The sequence below is a fragment of the Alexandromys fortis genome, unplaced genomic scaffold (genome assembly GCF_014885135.2).
Source record: "Alexandromys fortis isolate MF-2015 unplaced genomic scaffold, M_Fortis_MF-2015_v1.1 scaffold_77, whole genome shotgun sequence".
In the NCBI taxonomy this organism is placed as follows: domain Eukaryota; kingdom Metazoa; phylum Chordata; class Mammalia; order Rodentia; family Cricetidae; genus Alexandromys; species Alexandromys fortis.
This window is the reverse complement of record NW_026067967.1, coordinates 6,463,709-6,482,049: the sequence shown is the minus strand read 5'-3', so window position 1 is coordinate 6,482,049 and position 18,341 is coordinate 6,463,709. Positions and strand designations below refer to the sequence as shown.

The following is an 18,341-nucleotide window of genomic DNA, read 5'->3' as shown; positions in this document are numbered from 1 at the left end:
TTGACCAGCAGCCGCAGCTGGGCCTAGGAGAACCGGGAAGAAGGCTGCAGTGAATCAGAGGCTCTGAGGCCCGTGTGTCATCTCTACCCTGTGACGTGTCCAAGTCAGCAGTGGAGCCAAGAGTTCTGCTCATCACTGTGTAGGACTCAGCTCTGATCTGCTGCAAAAGCCAAGCCGCTCAGCAACAACAAGGGGAGAGCAAAACAGGACTCTCGTCTGCTCCCTCCTGGGCTCCGACCTAGTCCCGTGTCCCACGTTACGGTGGACTTTCTGACTTTGAGTGCTCTGGATTTCCACCAGAATATTTGATATTCGTCTTCATAGTGGCAAAGAGAGTTTGTTTTGTTTTGTTTTGTTTTGTCTGATTGGGTTTTGAGACAAAGTCTTGCATTGTAGCCTGGCTAGCCTTAAACCCTAGCTCTTCCTGTCACAGCGCCCAAGTGCTGGGACGACAGATACGTTAACATGCCCAGTGCTTTCATTTATTTCCTGCTATCTATGAGCAGGAATAATATTTGCATATATAAAAGAAACAAGAACAAGTATCAGTGAGTAGCTGTGAATCCTGGCCCCATACTGCTCTTTGAAACATTGAGTTGGCATGTGTTGGCGTGACTTGGCATGTGTTGGTGTGAGTTGGCATGTGTTGGCTGAGTTGGCATGTGTTGGCGTGACTTGGCATGACTTGGCGTGATTTGGCATGTGTTGGCATGAGTTGGTATATGTTGGCATAAGTTGGCATGTTCTGCCACCACAGATGCGCGCGCGCACACACACACACACACACACTCACAGAGATTTTAATTTTTAAATGATTTCTTGATTTTTATTTCACGTGCCCTGGTGTTTTGCCCACATATATGTCTGTATGAAGGTGTAAGATCCTCTGGAGTTACAGATGGTTGTGAAATGCCATATGGGTGCTGGGTCCTCTGGAAGAGCAGTCGGTGCTCTTAACTGCTGAGCCATAGCTCCAGCCCCGAGATTGGTCGATTTTTTAAAAGAAGTACAATAAAGGAAAAAAGAGTCAGGAGATGGGAAGAGAACCAGCCCCGTCCTGTGCTCTGGAGTCCCAGAGTCTGGAAGTGTTCAGCCTGCCTTGGCTCATCAAGACAGCTCAGCGGGCAAAGGTGCCTGCTCCCAAGCTCAACCTGAGTTTGATCCCCAGGACCCGCATGCCAGGAGAAAACGCCCTACTAAAAGCTGTCCTCTAATTTCCATGCGTGCACCATGGCACTCAGGTGTGTTTGCACACATGCTCAAACTCACAAGAGTAGATAAGTTTTAAAAAAATTAATCGTTCCTTTTGCCACACTGTTAAGTGAGAAGACCCTGTCTTAAAATGAAGAGAGAAGAAAGAGAGAAGAGAAAAAATGGAAGTGAAGGGAAGGGGAGGGAGGGGAGAGAAGGAGCAGAGGAGAGGGGATGAAAGGGGAGGGGAGATCAGAGCTCAAATAAGGATGCCAGTGTATCTGGATCCAAGTCTGTCTAAACAGGTGCCTAGGACTGTTGTTGTTGTTTTTCCAGACTGAATTAAACTTCTTTGAAACTAGCAATTCTGAGAGAGCCTTTAGTCATGCAATCCCCTTCTACCCCCCCCTCCTTCCTCCCTCTCCCCTCCTTCCCCCCTCCTTTCAGAAGCACTAAACCAAATCCCTGTCTTTGCTTCACCGCAAAGCAAAGCAGCTCCCAGCCCTCTTGGTGTATATCTGCTGAATCCTTGGTCATTTCTCAGAATCTTCACAAAGACAGCTTTCCCCTGGTGACATACATTGGTGCCAGCCATTAGATAGGTGTTCAGGGCTGCAGAGATGGCTCAGCTGTTAAGAGCGTTGACTGCTCTTCCAGAGGACCTGGGTTCAATTACCAGCAACCACATGGTGGCTCACAACTACCCCTAACTCCAGTTCCTGAGGATATAATACCCTATTTCAGCCTCTGAGGGTACTAGCCAAGTACCAAGTATATAGACATATATGTAGGCAAAACATCCATACACATAAAATAAAAATAAATAAAATTTAAAGATTAAGTTTTCTTTACTTTGTCACCAAAATATTTACATAATAGAAAATGTAGTATACATAGGTACAATTTCTTACCCACGTTTTTTTTTTTTAGTTTTCAACTAACAAATATCTATGCCAAGTATATAAGTGGCTACCAATAATCTATATCAAGAATTTCCCTGTGCCATTAAAGACTTCCTAAATGTCCATTCTTCTTAGCCAGCATAGAATATACAACCACAGAGTTTTAGAATGAACCTTAATTCGTGAGCACTCAGTTGGCTCCCAAGTTTCATGAATGACGGCAGACACATGGTGCTGTCTCAATGTCTCATCATTTCCTTAAGAAGGAGAATTCCTAAAGGAATTTCAGATTTTTACCATAACGAAAATCCAGGAAGAAATGGATCACTCCCTACCTTAGGAGCCTGTGCGTCCTCACTGACCACTTGGACAGCAGCTGACACACCTTCTGAGAGCAGAACCATACATTCTTCCATCTCTTCCCAGCGTCCCTCCTGGGCTGTCCTAACTGGCCTTTAGACTGACCAACAGCGGCCTTGCTCTGACGCGCAAGGACCAATCAACCCCTAAGCCCAGGGCCGAATGCTTACCGGGACTTTCTGAAAAGAGAGTACACGGACTCACTTTAAAAGGGAGAGCCGCCAAGATATGAAAGGCCGGGCTAATCATGGCCAAGTTTTCTTTTCAAAGCCCTTCTCGTGTGAACTTTCCTTTCACTTTTTTCACGAGCATGTGCACGTGAAAATGTTAACTGACTGGGAAAAACAGCGAGGTGCGTTTCCCAGATTCGGTGTGGGGCCGGGGATTTGCTGGTTCCCGGAAACGCAGCTGTGAAAGTCCTGGCTCTGCCACACTGCCTTCAAATTCCTGGCTGACTCAGAATGAGTCTGCTCCTGAGTCACCGAAAGGGGGGATTATTGATTCCCTCTAGTGAGGCCGATGGGTGTTATCTTCCAATCCGGAAAGTGGGTTCTAACACCAATTGCTGGGGACCACTGTCCAAGAGACATATTGTTGACTCGTGGCCAGAATGTCTTAGCAGGCAGAGCGGACCAGAGATTAACCCGGCTGATTCAAAGTCACCACTCCATCTCAGAAGTGCCATGGTAACCACGGGAGGCCCCTGTCCTGGAAGGGGCTGTGTAGAAAACAGGGAAGCCATTCTCAGGCGCTCTGATCCCAGGACTCCTCTGCGCTATAAATCCTGGAGTGTCCATCAAGAGCCATTGTATTAAAAGTTCAAGCCAAAAAAGCTTTTACGTAGTTATTAGGTTTTTTAAATCTCCTGCTACATCCTTTGTAATTACTAATAAGAATATTCTCTAAACCAAAAGAAGAAAGAGGAAAATATCTAGCAGACTTGCTTGTGTTCTGCGGTCTTTTCACTATCTGTACTGTGAACTTGCAATTGCGTGCTTACATCTGCCTCCACGCGTGGCCTGCTGCAAGTCTAATGAAAAAGAAAATGCAAGCTTTTATGTGTCGCTGGGAAAGGAAGGGGTATCTTAACCAACTTTCTAGACAAGTGTAGGTATGATTTTAGCACTTTTGCTAAGACTTGACAAGGGGAGAGGGTTTTAGACCGTATTGTTTGGTTGGTTGGTCCGTTAGTGTTATTGGCGTTGTGAGAAGAGCTTTCCGGGTAGCCTAGGCTGGCCCACAGCTCTCAGCCTTCCTGTCTCACTCTTCCCACTGCTTGGGCGTTATAAGAAGAGGCCGCTTGTTTCCCAATCGCCTGGCAGCTCAGACCCAAAATAATCACACAGAAACTGTATTATTTAAATCACTCCTTGGCCATTAGCTCTAGCTTCTTATTGGATAATTCTTAGATCTTAATTTAACCCATTTCTATTAATGTGTGCACGACCACGAGATCGTGGGCTACCAGCAAAGTTTCAGTGCAGTCTGTCTCCGGCATCAGCTCAATGGCGGCTCTCTGGCTCCGCCTCCTCTCTCTCCGCCTAGCTCTGTTCTACCCTAACAGGCCCAGCCAGTTCCTTTATTAACCAATGGTATTCACAGCATATGGAGGGGAATCCTGCATCAGTTTGGTTACCAACTTGCTACTGTGGCACAGCACACATTGTAACCATTTCTGAGCAGACTTTCCAGTTGTACTGAGGTGTGCTCTGCAGTCTGCAGCTGTGCGTCTGCAGCAGAGTTACTTCTGCGCCAGCTCATTCTGTGGTAGCACCTGATGATGCCGTTTCCTTCCCTTTAAGGACGGATCTGGCTGCGTGCCTATCCCTGTCTATCCATTCATCTGTTGATGGTGCTTCCATCAATGCTGAAATAAGTGGTGAGACGAAATATGCAAAGTGCTTGATGGAGCCCGAGAGGTGGCTCAGCCGCCAAGAGCAAGGCTTTCTCAGAAGACCTGAGTTTGGTTCCCAGGACCCTGGACCAGCTGCTCACAACTGCCTGTAACTCCAGCTCTAGGGGATCTGATGCCCTCTCCTGGCTCTCAAGGGCATCTGCAATTATATATATTCCAATACTTACATATAATCCAATTATATATCATCCCCATATCACATAATTTTTAAAAATATCAAATCTTGATAATAAAGTCCTGTAATTGAAACCAACGCGGTTCTGAGGGGACCGGCTTCTTTTTTTGGTTCTGTTTGTTATATTTTACAGAACCCGCTGTGACACACTTCTGCACCGGTGACATTCTGTCCCTTAATTTTCTAATAAGTAGACTCTAAGAGACGCAAGCACACTGGCGCAGCTGTGACTCAGCCGTACCCTGTGGCTGAGATCAGTGTAAATATTATCTTTCTAAATTCTGTTTCTGTGGCGACACTTTTGTGGGATGTTTGTAGCTACCAAGACAGTCGTCTTTTAACTAAACCTCACAACACTGAGTATAGTTCATTTCCATATTACGTGTTCTCCCGTGGCAAAAATAATAAAAAAAAATGTGAGTTCAGTTGTATGTACACTAGTACACTGATGTCCCTATATGTGGAAATAAGAAGATGTCACCCACCAACCAGGAAGTGACATCCTGTAGCTGAAGGCAACTGCTCTAGAATTAAAACAATCCCTCGTATCCTCGCTGTGTGAGCGGAGGAGAGACGCTTCTGTTTCAGTTTCCCTAATGTTTAAATAAAGAAAAGCTACTACCCGCCATACACTGGGGCTTTAAAGACCCACTGAGATAACCATACACCTGGAACACAGTAAATGATCATTACTGCTTTCGCCTTCCTAGTCTTCCTGGCAAATCCAAATGGCTTAATGGTTTCTCTGAGAGTCCAATAAATCTCACAAATATCATTTCTTAGCACAACCTGTCTAGTGCCCAAGACACACCTTTTTTAGAAAACCAGAATAGACACTTTTAAAAACTAGACAATTTTGTAGGCTTGCAACTTCTTTTTTTTTTAATTTATTTATTTAGTATACAATATTCTGTCTGTGTGTATGTCTGAAGGCCAGAAGAGGGCACCAGATCTAATTACAGATGGTTGTGAGCCACCATGTGGTTGCCAGGAATTGAACTCAGGACCTTTGGAAGAGCAGGTGATGCTCTTACTCACTGAGCCATCTCTCCAGCCCTTTTTTTTTTTAATTTATTACAACTTCTTAATTAAATAAAAAGGATTTTTATTATATTGTGTGTGTGTGCACACTTGTGTCATGGCATGCTTGTGAGGGTCAGAGGACAAGCAGCAGGAGTTGCCTGGTGCCAGCTGCTCTTACTAAGCCAGCCCGTAAGTTAATTCTTCCTCCCAAATCCAGATCTGGGACCTCTGGACCACACAGTGATTCTGCCTGCTTGCTCGTGGACTGTGCCACACACCGTAGCAAGAGCCCTGCTACCGAGCTCTACCCCCAGCCCCAACAGTTAGCTCTGTTATTGTTGTTTTGAGGCCCCATCTAGCTCTGTAGCCCTAGACTGGTGTGGGACACCCCGCGTAGCCCAGGTTGGCCCTGAGCTCATCCTCCTCCTGCCCTCCCCTCCTAAGCACTGGGGTGATAGGCACGTGCCACCAGGCCAGCCTCTCGTGGTGATTCTGCTTTTAATTATTGTTAAGGAACTTCTTTAGTAGTTACACTATTAGAATTCCTACCCATGGCATACAAGGATTCCAAGACTACTGTTTTCAACACAGTTTTTTAAAATTATGATAAGCCATTTCAGAAGTTAGGAAAGGCTGGCCAGGCAGATGCTATTGTCAGCTGTTCTCAAGGCTCTTCAGAGAGGAGCGGCCTGGACACACCATGCTGAATTTGGGGGTCACCGGCACCTGAGACCGGGTAAGCTGTGTGCCAGGGAGGAAGGAGAACAGAGCGCCATGACTCTGATATCTCCTGCCTCACTGACTGGCACGGCCCCTTCCTGGACCTGGAAGGGCAGCCTTCACGCGGCTGCATGGCCATATTTTCCCATATACGTTTCCGAAGTCAAATCGTTTCATCACAGTCAATTAAGATCACTTTTGGTTTCCACTGAGAGGATCCTGCGTGGAGGATCACACGGAAATGACTACAGATTTTCGAGCATGCTGCCAAGGGGAAGTTGAGTTGAGGATACCTTGAATTTTGATTGAGTTGGAGATTATTATAGATAAAGATATAGGCCTACATGATATAGAGCCGTTGTTTCTGTTTTTTTTCTTATCCCTCACTCGATAGCCCAGGTTGTCCCAGGACTCACTACTAGGTAGCCCCAGGCTGGCCTCTAACTCACAATAATTCTGCCTAATCCTCTGGAGGGCTGGGGTTCCAGGCATAAAACACCAAGCCTGGCTGAGTTGAATATATGGCTTAGAATAACTCTTACATGGAGTCACTACCAGCCGTTCCAGATCCCCAATCTGTGGTCCCCAACCACATCCAGGACCGTCCACACTGCCCACTGTACCAACAGAGCCAGCACCGACAAGACGGTGCTAAGCTGTTGGTACCAACTAATGTTCAATCCGGTGTATACTGCTGTGCCTATCACGACAGGAATGGGGCAATGGAGAATCAAAGACCAACAAGGATGGAGTCTCGAGCTCATCTGTGGGGAATCCTTCCAATCCCTCCAGTCGTCAGATGTGTAAGATTAGAATGGGAGGAGCTGTAACTCACTGGAGGGTGGAAACACAGGCTCTCTAAGGTCAGAAGCATACTCAGTAACACAGGATCCACCCAGTTTGATGGTCTTTTTGTTGCTTTTGTTTTAGATGAGGTGTGTTTTCTTGTTTGTTAGCGTTTTTCCATAATGAACCTAGAGGGGAACAACCATGACTTTGGAAAACCTGAGAGCCAGGTGGAAAGTACGGTCCTGAACTGGGCATAGCATTCCCAGCTGTAGGCCTAGCCCTCGGGAGCCCGAGGCATGCATGTTGGCTGAGCTTGGACTGCGTTGTGAGTTCCAAGCTGGCTACAGGTGAGATTCTGTCTCCAAAATGAAAAACAAAACAAAACAAAAAGACAGTCCTCGTTTGTTTTCTTTAAGCCTTTTCCTTTTTTAAGACAGGGTCTCATGTATCCTAGGCTAGTCTCCACCCACGACATATAGCAGAGGATGGCCCTGAGCTTCTTTGTGATCCTCCTGCCTCTATGTCTGGGGGCCACCACACCTGACTGATATAATGCTGGGGACTGAACCCAGGACAGGAACTCTACCACCTGAGCCACAGACCACCCTAAACCTCTTTCTCCTATTGGGACAGTTGGGACCGCCCAAAAGAAGGATAAAACAATTAAATGCTGGAAAGGGGGCCACACAGGGGATATACCTGTTTCGCATGTTCACAACAAAGCTGGGGTTCACACACAACTCCAAAATTAAATGCACAATCCCTACAAACACATCCTAGTAACTCATCTCCTAAAGAGCTGCCTTGCCCTAGTCCTCGAAGCTGACCTACTACCTGCCCACAACAGAGCCTAGACAGGGTCAGTCCGGACCAACAGGCTCTTTTTCATCATGGAGGATCTAACCCCGGACCATCTGGACCAGATACTCTGCCAGTTTGGGAAGTCACCACTTGACTTTCCTGGAGCTCTGTCTCCTGTCTATCTCAAGAAGACAGCCTAATAAAATAAGTCCAGACAGACTTTCACTGCTTCCAGGGACACAGTCTGGTGGTCCGACCATGTGTACCCAGGAGAGAATGCAGGAAGGTTGAGTTCACACTACAACTCAAGAGCTCACCCCTGTCATGAAGACATCATAAGAAGTGCTGTAGTTATTCGCCTCCAAATAATCTGCCCCTTTTTTTCAGAGGGCTGAGGGAACAGTAAGACAGAGTCTCAGGATGAAGACCAAGCTGGTTTCAGCTCTGGAACAATCCTGTTCCTAGCTCCTGCGTGCTAGGATTTCAGATTTGCACCATCACCACACCTGGCTAAGATCCGTCTTTGTTTTGTTTCGTTTTACAAAGCATCATGTGTGGCCCAAGCTGGCCTCCAATTACTGACCTTGAAATTCTGGTCCTCTGCTTCTACCTCTTGGGTGTCAAGGTTCCAAGTGTGCCCCAAGTACGCAGTGCTGGGACTGGACTTAGGGCTTCCTATCTCTGAGTATATGCCAACTTAGATATAGCCCCAACCCCATTTAATTTTTTGCTTGTTTTGTTTTGTTCGAGACAGGGTTCCTCTGTGTAGCTTTGGAACCTGTCCTGGAACTAGTTCTGGTAGACCAGATTGGAGATCTGCCTATCTCTGCCTTACGAGTGCTAGGATTAAAGGCCTGTGCCACCACCGCCCACCTAATTTTTAAAAATATTTATTTACTAGGAGAGGTCAGAGGACAACCGTGGGTAGCTGGTTTTCTCCCTCTACCAATGCCGGTTTTGGGGACTAACCTCAGGCAGCCAGACTTGGTACCCACTGAGCCATCGCAGGTTCCCGACCCATGAGGTTTTAAGATGAACCTTCCGAGAATCTGTTTTGCCTGCTCCCTTGCAGTTTGTGGAGGTGAAGTTCAGAGGAAGCGGCTCTGTTTCTGGAGTTTTCCCGAGGTGTGCCCGCTGTCCTCCCAGGTCGCGCCTCCCCCACGCTCGCAGTTCAGAGAACACAGTCAGCACCCCGAGGAGCGCGAGCAAGGTGCGAAGACGTGACAAACATCAGCGCCACCTTTTTAATTAAAAAAAAAAAAAAAAAAAAAAACTCGGTCACAGATCTGAACAGCAGTGAAGCACAGCTGCTTTCAGCTTCTTTTTTCTTCCCGACAACAAGGTCTAATTATAAACTGCGAGAACAACTAAATCGGATCTGTGCGTGTGACCCCGTTACACAGCGTCATCTTCGGCAGGTGGCTTCGACACGGACTGGACAGCGCCTAGTCAGAATGGAGGCCGTCACCAATTTAACTCAACAGAGTCCCACGGCCTTAATGTTCGCGGTTGGAGATATGCCGAACGCGGTAAAGGTGTCCCGCTACCATGCCAACCCTAAGGCAAAGTCCGGTTGCCTCTGCCTGACCTCACTCAGGGCAAGAGTTAAGGGCTTCCTTCCGAGCACCGTGACTCCGGAGGAGGCCTTGTCTCCTCACTTTCTGTTCTGAGGCTTTACAAGAGTTGATGCTGCTGCTCCCGGGAGCCAAAGAACTCATTTCAAACCAGACGCCCATGAACCTTGGAATTCTGTGGGCCATGGACAGTCTACCCGCTGCAGACAGCAGCGGGAAGGAAGGCTGGTCAATGAAGGGGTTCCCCTTTCTGGTTCCAGCTCCCGCCAAGCTACCCTCCTCCTCTCTCCCCACTTCCCATTTCTCCCCACTTCTGCCGCTGGTGGTGCATTCTGGTCCCCACTCTCTTTCTCCAGCCTATGGTTACCTAGTTGTTTCTGAGCAGGGAAGCCTGTAACTTTGCAGACCAAACTTTCTCCCTGGCCTCATTCCCAGTCTTTGTAGCTGGATGACTCATGTCTGTCAGTGTGGGCAGCAGTGAGGATTCGAGCTTCCGCTGAGGATGGAATCAACAGGCTTGGGGATTACAGTGGTACCACAACACACAGTGAGGAGGGAATGATGGCATGTCCTCCCCAAGATTCCCCTTATTACAATCTAAGAAAATGAGAATTATCCCTGCTTTTCTGATGAGGAAGTTGACCCAGGACCACAAATGGCCAGTGTGTGGTAGAGCCATGATGTGAACCCACTTGGAGGGACCCCCTAGACCCTGCTCCTTGTCTCCTCCTCCAATCAGAACCTGCTTCTCTTGGAACTGTGCCTGTGGGCTCCTTTGAGCTTTGGGACAAATCATTTTGTGGCTAAGGATAAGAAAATTGGCCCCAAAACAAGGCTCTGTGCCGGTGCCCTCAAGTGCTGAGGATGTTAATCAAACACTCACTGAGAATTTGGATGACATCATGGTTGTCAGTTTCTAAAGATGTCTTTAAAAGTTTCCGTTTGTGACCTGCCTAGGCTCACCTCAAAGTAAGGAGACTGTCGTGTGCTTCTCCGTGGCATCTTGGGGCACAGACTTTCCTTCATCTGTGTTCAAAGCCCCTAATTTAGGACCAGCCAAGCCCATGGCAGTTGGTCCCGTTCATTAATCATCTCCGATAGCCTAGATAGCATTTGGTGGGGGCAGGATCTCACTCCATAGACCAGGCTGGCCTCCAGCTCACAGAAATGCATCATCTACCTCCCAAGTGCCAGGCCCTCCATACCCAGTATGATAGCTTTTTTAGTTACAAATTTTTTATATACTGGTTTATACAAGGCCATTTTCATGTACATATAGAATTAACTTTGAGCCTATTTTTCCCTGTACCCCATTACTCTCCCCTTCTTTCCCCTCTCTTTTCCCACCTCCACCTTCTACTCCCTCCTGGTTTCTCTGCAGATAGTTTTGCTTCAATGCTTTCAAGTCAGTGTATATGTATGGCTTTATGAATCTATAATGTCTAGGATCCACAAACGAGAGAAAATATACAACACTTGTCCTTCTGACACTGACTTAATTTGATTATCTCTACATTTTTCTACATAACTGCTCTTATGTACTAAAGCGTACCATCATGTATGTCCATTTTCTCCACCCATCCTTCCGTTGCTGGGCACCCAGGCTGGCTCTGTAACTTAGCCACTGTGAGCAGAGCGGCAGAGACCAGTGATGCATGCACAGCTGTCTCCGCAATGTGCTGACTCAGACCCTCGGGTAAATATCCCGATATCGCTGGGTCACGTGGTAAATCTATTTTCAGCGCTTTGAGGAACCTCCCTAGTGACCGGACTAGTTAATATTCCCACCGGCAGTGGACAAGGTTTCCCTTTTGACAAACAGTGGTAGCCAGTGTGTGCTGGGGGGCAGGGAGGAAATCTCAGTGTAGCTTTATTTGCATTTCTCGTTGGCTCAGACGACCAGCACCTCACTTACTCATGACAATCCTGCAAGGAGGACCTTGTCGTTTCTGTTTCATGGATGCAGACTCTACGGCTCTAAGGGGCAAAGTCCCATGTCACTGATGAGAGACGGAGCTGCTGTGTAAGTCGAGCTGATGGTCCCCAGAGATCACACCTGAACTGGATCCTGGAGGATGCATTCGAAGGAGGAAAACACGATCACAGCTCTCATTTATCCGTGCAACATCATCAGAACTAGCAACAGGCAGGGGATGGAGAGCCGGGGTGGAGTTGGTTTTTCACTCTTTGGGGGCACACCACCTCACTCCCAAATAAATACACAGACTCATTCTTACTTCTGAATGCCCGGCCTCAACTTGGCCTGTCTCTAGCCAGCTTTTCTAACTTAAATTATCCCGTTTCTCTTTAGCCACGTTCTGCCTCTGGGCTTTTTGCCTTTCTTTATTCTCTACACCTCTCTTTCCTTCTTACGCCATGGCTGACTGTGGCTGGGCCCTGGAACCCTCTCCTCCTCCTTTCCCTTCTCTCTTCCTTAGATTCCTCCTCCTATTTATTCCCTCTGCCCACCAACCCCACCTATCCTTTCTCCTGCCTTGCTATTGACCATTCAGCTCTTTAGTAGACCAACCAGGAGTTTTAGACAGGCAAAGTAACACTGCTTTACAGAGTTAAACAAATGCAACATAAAAGAATACAACACATCTTTGCATCAATAAACCAATATCCCACAGCATAAAGGAATATAATACATCTTAAAGTGATGTTCTATAACACAGAGCCTGCTTCCACCTAATTCAAAAACGATATTTTTCTTTTTTTATTATGAATTGATCATTTATTTTTCCAAGCCTGATTACAGTTTCCCCTCCCTCCTCTTCTCCTAGCCCCTTCCCATCCTCACACCCACTACTTCTTTCTCATCAGAAAAAATGCATAGCAGTCAGTCATGGCATATCCAGTCGCAGTGAGACTAGACGCGGCCTCTGTTAAGGCTGGAGGAGGCAACCCAGTAAGATGAAAGGGTCCCAGAGCAGGCGACGGAGTCAGAGACAGCCCCTGCTCCTTCTCATCAGCAACTTTCTTAAAAGAAACTGTGAAATCTTTCTAAAGCATTCAACCCAGCTTTCATAGAAATGATAGCTCAGCCTCTTTTTAGTCGTATTTCCCGGTCGGAGGCTATTTTTAATTGAATGTCACAGTGTGGGGCCCAGAAAACAGTGGTTTGTTAACCAGCGCCATTGGCTCCTGGTGATCACACAACTCCGCCCCAAGCTAACTTCCCAGTGCCTCATCTGCAAAATGACGTTGTTGTACGGATACAGGGACTATTTAAGGGGCTCAGAGAGCCCCCCAGCATGTTCAGGGTTGTTTTCCAGAAGGCATTGGGCCACTCAAAGAAACTGAGCTTCCCTGTTACTAGTTAAGGTTCTCTGGAGGAACAGAACGTACAGAATGAATATATATTTTATATATATATATATATACATACATACATACACATGGGGTTTATATAATGAACACACACACACACACTCATATATCAGAATGGCTCACAGGCTGTGATTTAGCCAGTCCAACAGTGGCTGTCTACCTGTGGAAGTTTCAAGAATCTAGTATTTGTTCAGTTCATTAGTCTCAGCGGGTCTTCAGTGTATGCTAGAGTCCCAGAGAAGTGGGCTCTAATGCCAGTGAAGGAATGGACTTGCCAGGGAGAATGAGGGCAAGCCAGCAAAGGGAACAAGCTTCCTTCTTCTACATCCTTCATATAGGCTGCCAACAGAAGGTGTGGCCCGTTTTAACGTGGATCTTCCTGCCTCCAAAGATCCAGACTGAAAGTGTGTCTTCCCACTTTAGATGGCTTAATTAAGAAAAAAAAAAAAATCCCTCACAGGTGTACACAGTCACTCAGGTTTTAGTGGTTCCAGACATGGTAGTCAAGGGGACAACCAAGAGCAGCTGTAACTCCTGTATTATGGGGGGCTCACAGTTTCCAAGGTGTTTAGTGGTGTGTAGTGACCCATTCCAGGGCTCAGGCTGACCTGCCAGGCCCAGCAGCTCTCTGCCACACTTCCGTCTTGCATCTTAAAAATCGATGCGTTCGGGCTGGAGAGATGGCTCAGTGGTTAAGAGCACCACCTGCTCTTCCAAAGGTCCTGAGTTCAATTCCCAGCAACCACATGGTGGCTCACAACCATCTGTAATGAGATCTGTGCCCTCTTCTGGCCTGCAGGCAGAGTACTGAGAATACTGTATACATAATAAATAAATAAATCTTTAAAAGAAAAAAAAATCGATGCGTTTTATTACTGGGTGTGCTCCCGCGCGCGCGCTCACACGTGACGAAGAAGGGTTCCCACGCCACAGCAGGCACGTGGGTGGGGCTGAGGGGAGAACTCGATGGATTTGATTCCCCTTCCGCCTTTACAAGAGTGCCGAAGACCAAATTCAGATTTGGCCACCCAGCCGCACCTACTTTATCCAGGGAGACATTTAAAGCCAATCCCAGTCCTCGCATTGTTCCCTCCTCTGGCATTTCACACGCAGATATTCCTACATAACCACAGCCAACAAAATACTTAATAAAAGTAGCAATTCCTCCAGCCCATCTGATTCCTATCTAAAGAAATCCCTTTCGTGACCTTTCTGTTAAAATCGGGGTCTGAACGAGGGTTCTTGCTTGCGTTTTATGTCTTTTGAATTTCATTTTTATTTATTTATCATGGGTGGGTGGGTGGGTGCGTGCGGGCGTGTGTGCTGAAAGTGAGTGAGTGTGTGTGTGTTGAAAGTGTGTGTGGATACATGAGTCACAGGGAGGTCAGAGGACAAAGTGTGAAATGAATTCTCTCCTTCCACCTTGATGTGGGTGCAGGCGACTGACTCAGGCTAGGCATTTGTGGCAAGCACCTTTTCCTGACAGCCATGGCTCCAACCCTGTCTTTTGACTCTTAATATCTCGGGACAGTTTCCCCCATCCCATTAAATCTTTGTGCTTATGTGTTTCTTCTTAGGATGCTGACTTGCTGATAAAGCCAGACTCAGTTTGTCCGTTTTGTGCCTTTAGCTGTCGCTTCCCCAGGAACCTCTGGGGCCAAGCCTGTCTCTCCATGGTTGCGCACGCGCTCTCCGAGTGCTTTCCGGCTTTACTCTCTGTACCATCTGCAAGAAAGACAGACAAGAGAATGAGTGATTCTCCAACAGCGCTGGCTGTGTTTGGGAAGAGGCCACGGTAGCAGAGAGCCTGTTGTGAGTTTCTAGGCTGTGGTTGTCAGAGCACAGAAGCTGGGAAGAGGGAAGGGACGGAAGGTTTCCTTTTCTGCGAGTCCAGATCGCCTGAGGGCCTAAAGAAATAGATGCAGCAAGGAAGCCTCTCGTAATTTCCTGCACCTGGGACAGTCGGAACCCAGGGCGAGCCTTACATCATGAATGATGTCACCTTATTGATCTCATTTCCAACAGACAATGGGAGAATTTCTTCTTGCCCAGCCCTCCCCGTGGTCGGAACCAGAAGCTTTATCGTGGGACGACGGGGAGAGCCGCGAGGACAAAGGCCAGTTGTTGGCCTTTGTTGGCCTCCCCTGAGCTGAGAGCGGCTCACAAAGCCATCTTTCTAAGGAGTCCGCCTAGGACCGATTGTACAGCGCGGGGCAGGTGCTCGCGCGTAAGAAAAGCCGGCCGGACTCGGTTGGCTCCCCCCCCCCCCCTTTTTAAACCAACTTTCTCCTGAATCTGCCCTCTCTAAAAGTCACCAGGACAACAGGAGGGGAAAGTGAGCTGCTCCAACCCTCTTCTTTCCTCGTCCACCTTTTCACGGCGGCATCCTCTGGGATTTCTTTTGAGGGGGAGGCTTTTTTGCTTTATTCTTTCAGGATCCTGCCTCATAGAATCTTCACAAAGAAAACTGGGGCTCCCGTTTATCTCATCCAGCCCACGGCTGCTTCCAGCCATGCCAATGCCATGCGGTGTCACTCTCCTCCAACTGGGGCAGCGGCAGGGTGAAGCCTGACTTTCCCCACTGATCAAAGCAAACCCAGCCACAATTCAGTGCTTGTTGAGAAATCTGTGGTGCCAGAGAAGATGGTACCTCTCAGCACACAACCTAAAAACATACAGTCAAGAATACCAAAGCCTTAAATAAAATAAAATAAAACAACAAAACAAAACATCCTCAGTACATTGTAGAGGGACAGTAGAACCATCTGCAGCATTACCAGACTGTACTTGAACCCTCTGGCCTTTTCTGCTATTGGATTCTAGCTCAGCTAAACACCTACAGCCAGGAGCAGATGCATGTAAGTGAAATCTATAACACCACGTCTACAGAGCACACGAGTGGACATAGAAAGAGCCACACTGCAGCAGGAGGACCTGGCTCGGTTGGTAAAACCAGTTAAGTACTTGCCTTGAAACACACACGCATGTGTGCACACGCGGGCACACACACACACACGCATATGTGTGTGCACGAGCACACACACATACACACTGCAGCATGATATGGAAAGGAAATTTCAGTGCCAGAGAGACGGCTTGCCAGTTAAGAGCACTGGCTGCTCTTCTAGAGGACCTGGGTTCAATTCCCAGAACCCGTATGGCAGCTAACAACTGTAACTCCAAGATTTGACACCTTCACACAGACATACATGCAGGCAAAGCACCAATGCACATTAAATAAATAGATAGATAGACAGATAAAAATGAAAAAGGGAGGGGCTGGAGAGATGGCTCAGTGGTTAAGAGCATTGCCTGCTCTTCCAAAGGTCCTGAGTTCAATTCCCAGCAACCACATGGTGGCTCACAACCATCTGTAAAGAGGTCTGGCGCCCTCTTCTGGCCTTCAGGCACACACACAGACAGAATATTGTATACATAATAAACAAATAAATATTTCGGGGCTGGAGAGATGGCTCAGCGGTTAAGAGCATTGCCTGCTCTTCCAAAGGTCCTGAGTTCAATTCCCAGCAACCACATGGTGGCTCACAACCATCTGTAATGAGGTCTGGTGCCCTCTTCTGGCCTGCAGACATACACACAGACAGAATACTGTATACATAATAAATAAATATTAAAAAAAATGAAAAAGGGAAATTTCAGAGCAACACGTAAAATTCCATTTTACTTTAAAAATACACACTCTACGGATACATATGCCTGTGTATATTTAAACATTTAAGGACTGGAGAGATAGCTCAGCGGTGAAGAGCATTGCCTGCTCTTCCAAAGGTCCTGAGTTCAATTCCCAGCAACCACATGGTGGCTCATAACCATCTATAATGAGATCTGGTGCCCTCTTCTGGCCTTCAGGCATACACCCAGAAATAATATTGTATGCATAATAAATAAATAAATATTTTAAAAAAACATTTAAAAAAGGCTGGACAGATAAAGGCTAAAGGTTTTTTTTGTTTTTTGTTTTTTTTTGTTTTTTTTCTAGACAGGCAGAAATCTTCCCCTAGAGAGAAGACTGGGGAGGTAAATTTCACCTCCACTTCATAGACTCTGAAATTTCTTACGTCTATTTTTAAAAACCAACAGAATACAAAGAGAATAACTGGGTTGCCGTGAGATAATTAAGAATGTACAAGCGTCTCCTGTGTGCCAGGCGTGTGGTGTTCACGTGGACTCACCTGTTCCTTCAGTCTCCTGAAGCAGGTAGCCGGGCCGGTGCTTGTACCCCACGCTTGTTCTTCAGAAGCCAGTGACTTGCCCAAGGTAACGTAGTGTGTGTGTGTAAGGAGCAGAGCTGGAAATGAAGCCAGATCTCGCTGATGGCAAAGCCCGCGATCTTCCCATTGGCCCGCGGCCAGCCCTGGCTCCGCAGACAGCAGAGGAGCCGGAGCCAGTGAACACACAGTGTTTGCAATTAGGTTTATCTTGAAAGCTTCCGCTGTGGAAATTTTCAAACATACATTGATTATTTTGTGCGTGGGGGTGGGTGCACTTGCTTCCGCACACGGGGGAGGGGGAGGGGCGGGGGGCAACACTGAGTTTCCTCTGTCTTCCCTTTGCACCTGCCGCTCCGTGTAAGGATATCTTCCTGAACCTGAAGTATCAGCGCTGCGGCCAGCCAGCACGCCCCAAGGATCTCTGTTGTGATAAGCCCCATGACAACTTGGGGAGGAAAGGCTGTAGTTCAGCTTCCATGGTCCAATCACAGGCCATCATGAAAGGAAGTCATGGTAGGAACCAGGAGGCGGGAACTGAAGCAGAGGCCATGGCTGGAGTGAGTGCTGCTTCCTGGCTTGCTCACTATGGCTTGCACAGCCTGCTTTCTGAAAGCGCCCGGGACCGCCTGCCTAGGATTGGCACCGCCCACTGTGAGCTGGACCCTCTGGTGGATCAATCCTCAAACAAGGCAATGACTTACAGGCTTGTCTACAGGGCGCTTGGTGGGGGCGCTTTCCCAACTGAGGCTCTCCTCCAAGTGTGCTAGCCTGTGTCACGTTGACCGATCACTAACGAGAACACGGGTGTTTGTAGGCTCACCTGGCTTGTCACCTGGGTGCTGGGAGCCAAACTCTGGTCCTGAGCAAGCCCTCTTAAGTGCTGAGTCACCTCTCCCCCTCCCACACGAATCTTATGGGAAATACTTTAAAGCAAACTCAAGATATGTCATTCATAAATATTTCAATCTCTGAAAGGTAAAAAACAACCCACATCTACAATGCCATAATTATTCATAAAAACATAACAGAAACTCCCTAAAATTACCTAGTAACCAAACCATGTACACTTTTGTCAAAATATATTTATTATATTTGTTAGTATTTTATTTATAACTCTCAAGCAGAGGTTCTCAACCTTTATGATGCTGTAACCCTTTAATACAGTTCCAACCATGAAATTATTTTCATTGCTCCTTCATGACTGTAATTTTGCTGTTATGAATTCTAATATAAATATATGATCTGGAGGGTATCTGATACACGACCCCAAAAGGAAAACAACTTGAGGTTTTTTTTTTTTTTTTTTTTTTTTTTTTTTTTTTTTTT

At 47.0% G+C, this 18,341-nt stretch overlaps 1 long non-coding RNA gene across 1 annotated transcript in view; it reads right to left on the bottom strand.

Annotated features, from left to right (window-relative positions):
* Positions 1 to 12,244: 12,244 nt before the first annotated feature.
* LOC126509000 (uncharacterized) overlaps positions 12,245 to 18,341 on the bottom strand; it is a 13,839-nt gene continuing 7,742 nt past the window's right edge. Inside the window, exons 2-3 of the long non-coding RNA XR_007594019.1 lie at positions 16,977 to 17,236; positions 12,245 to 14,508 (exon numbers count right to left, since the gene is read on the bottom strand). This is a non-coding gene — a long non-coding RNA (uncharacterized lncRNA). The remainder of the gene's footprint in view (positions 14,509 to 16,976; positions 17,237 to 18,341) is intronic.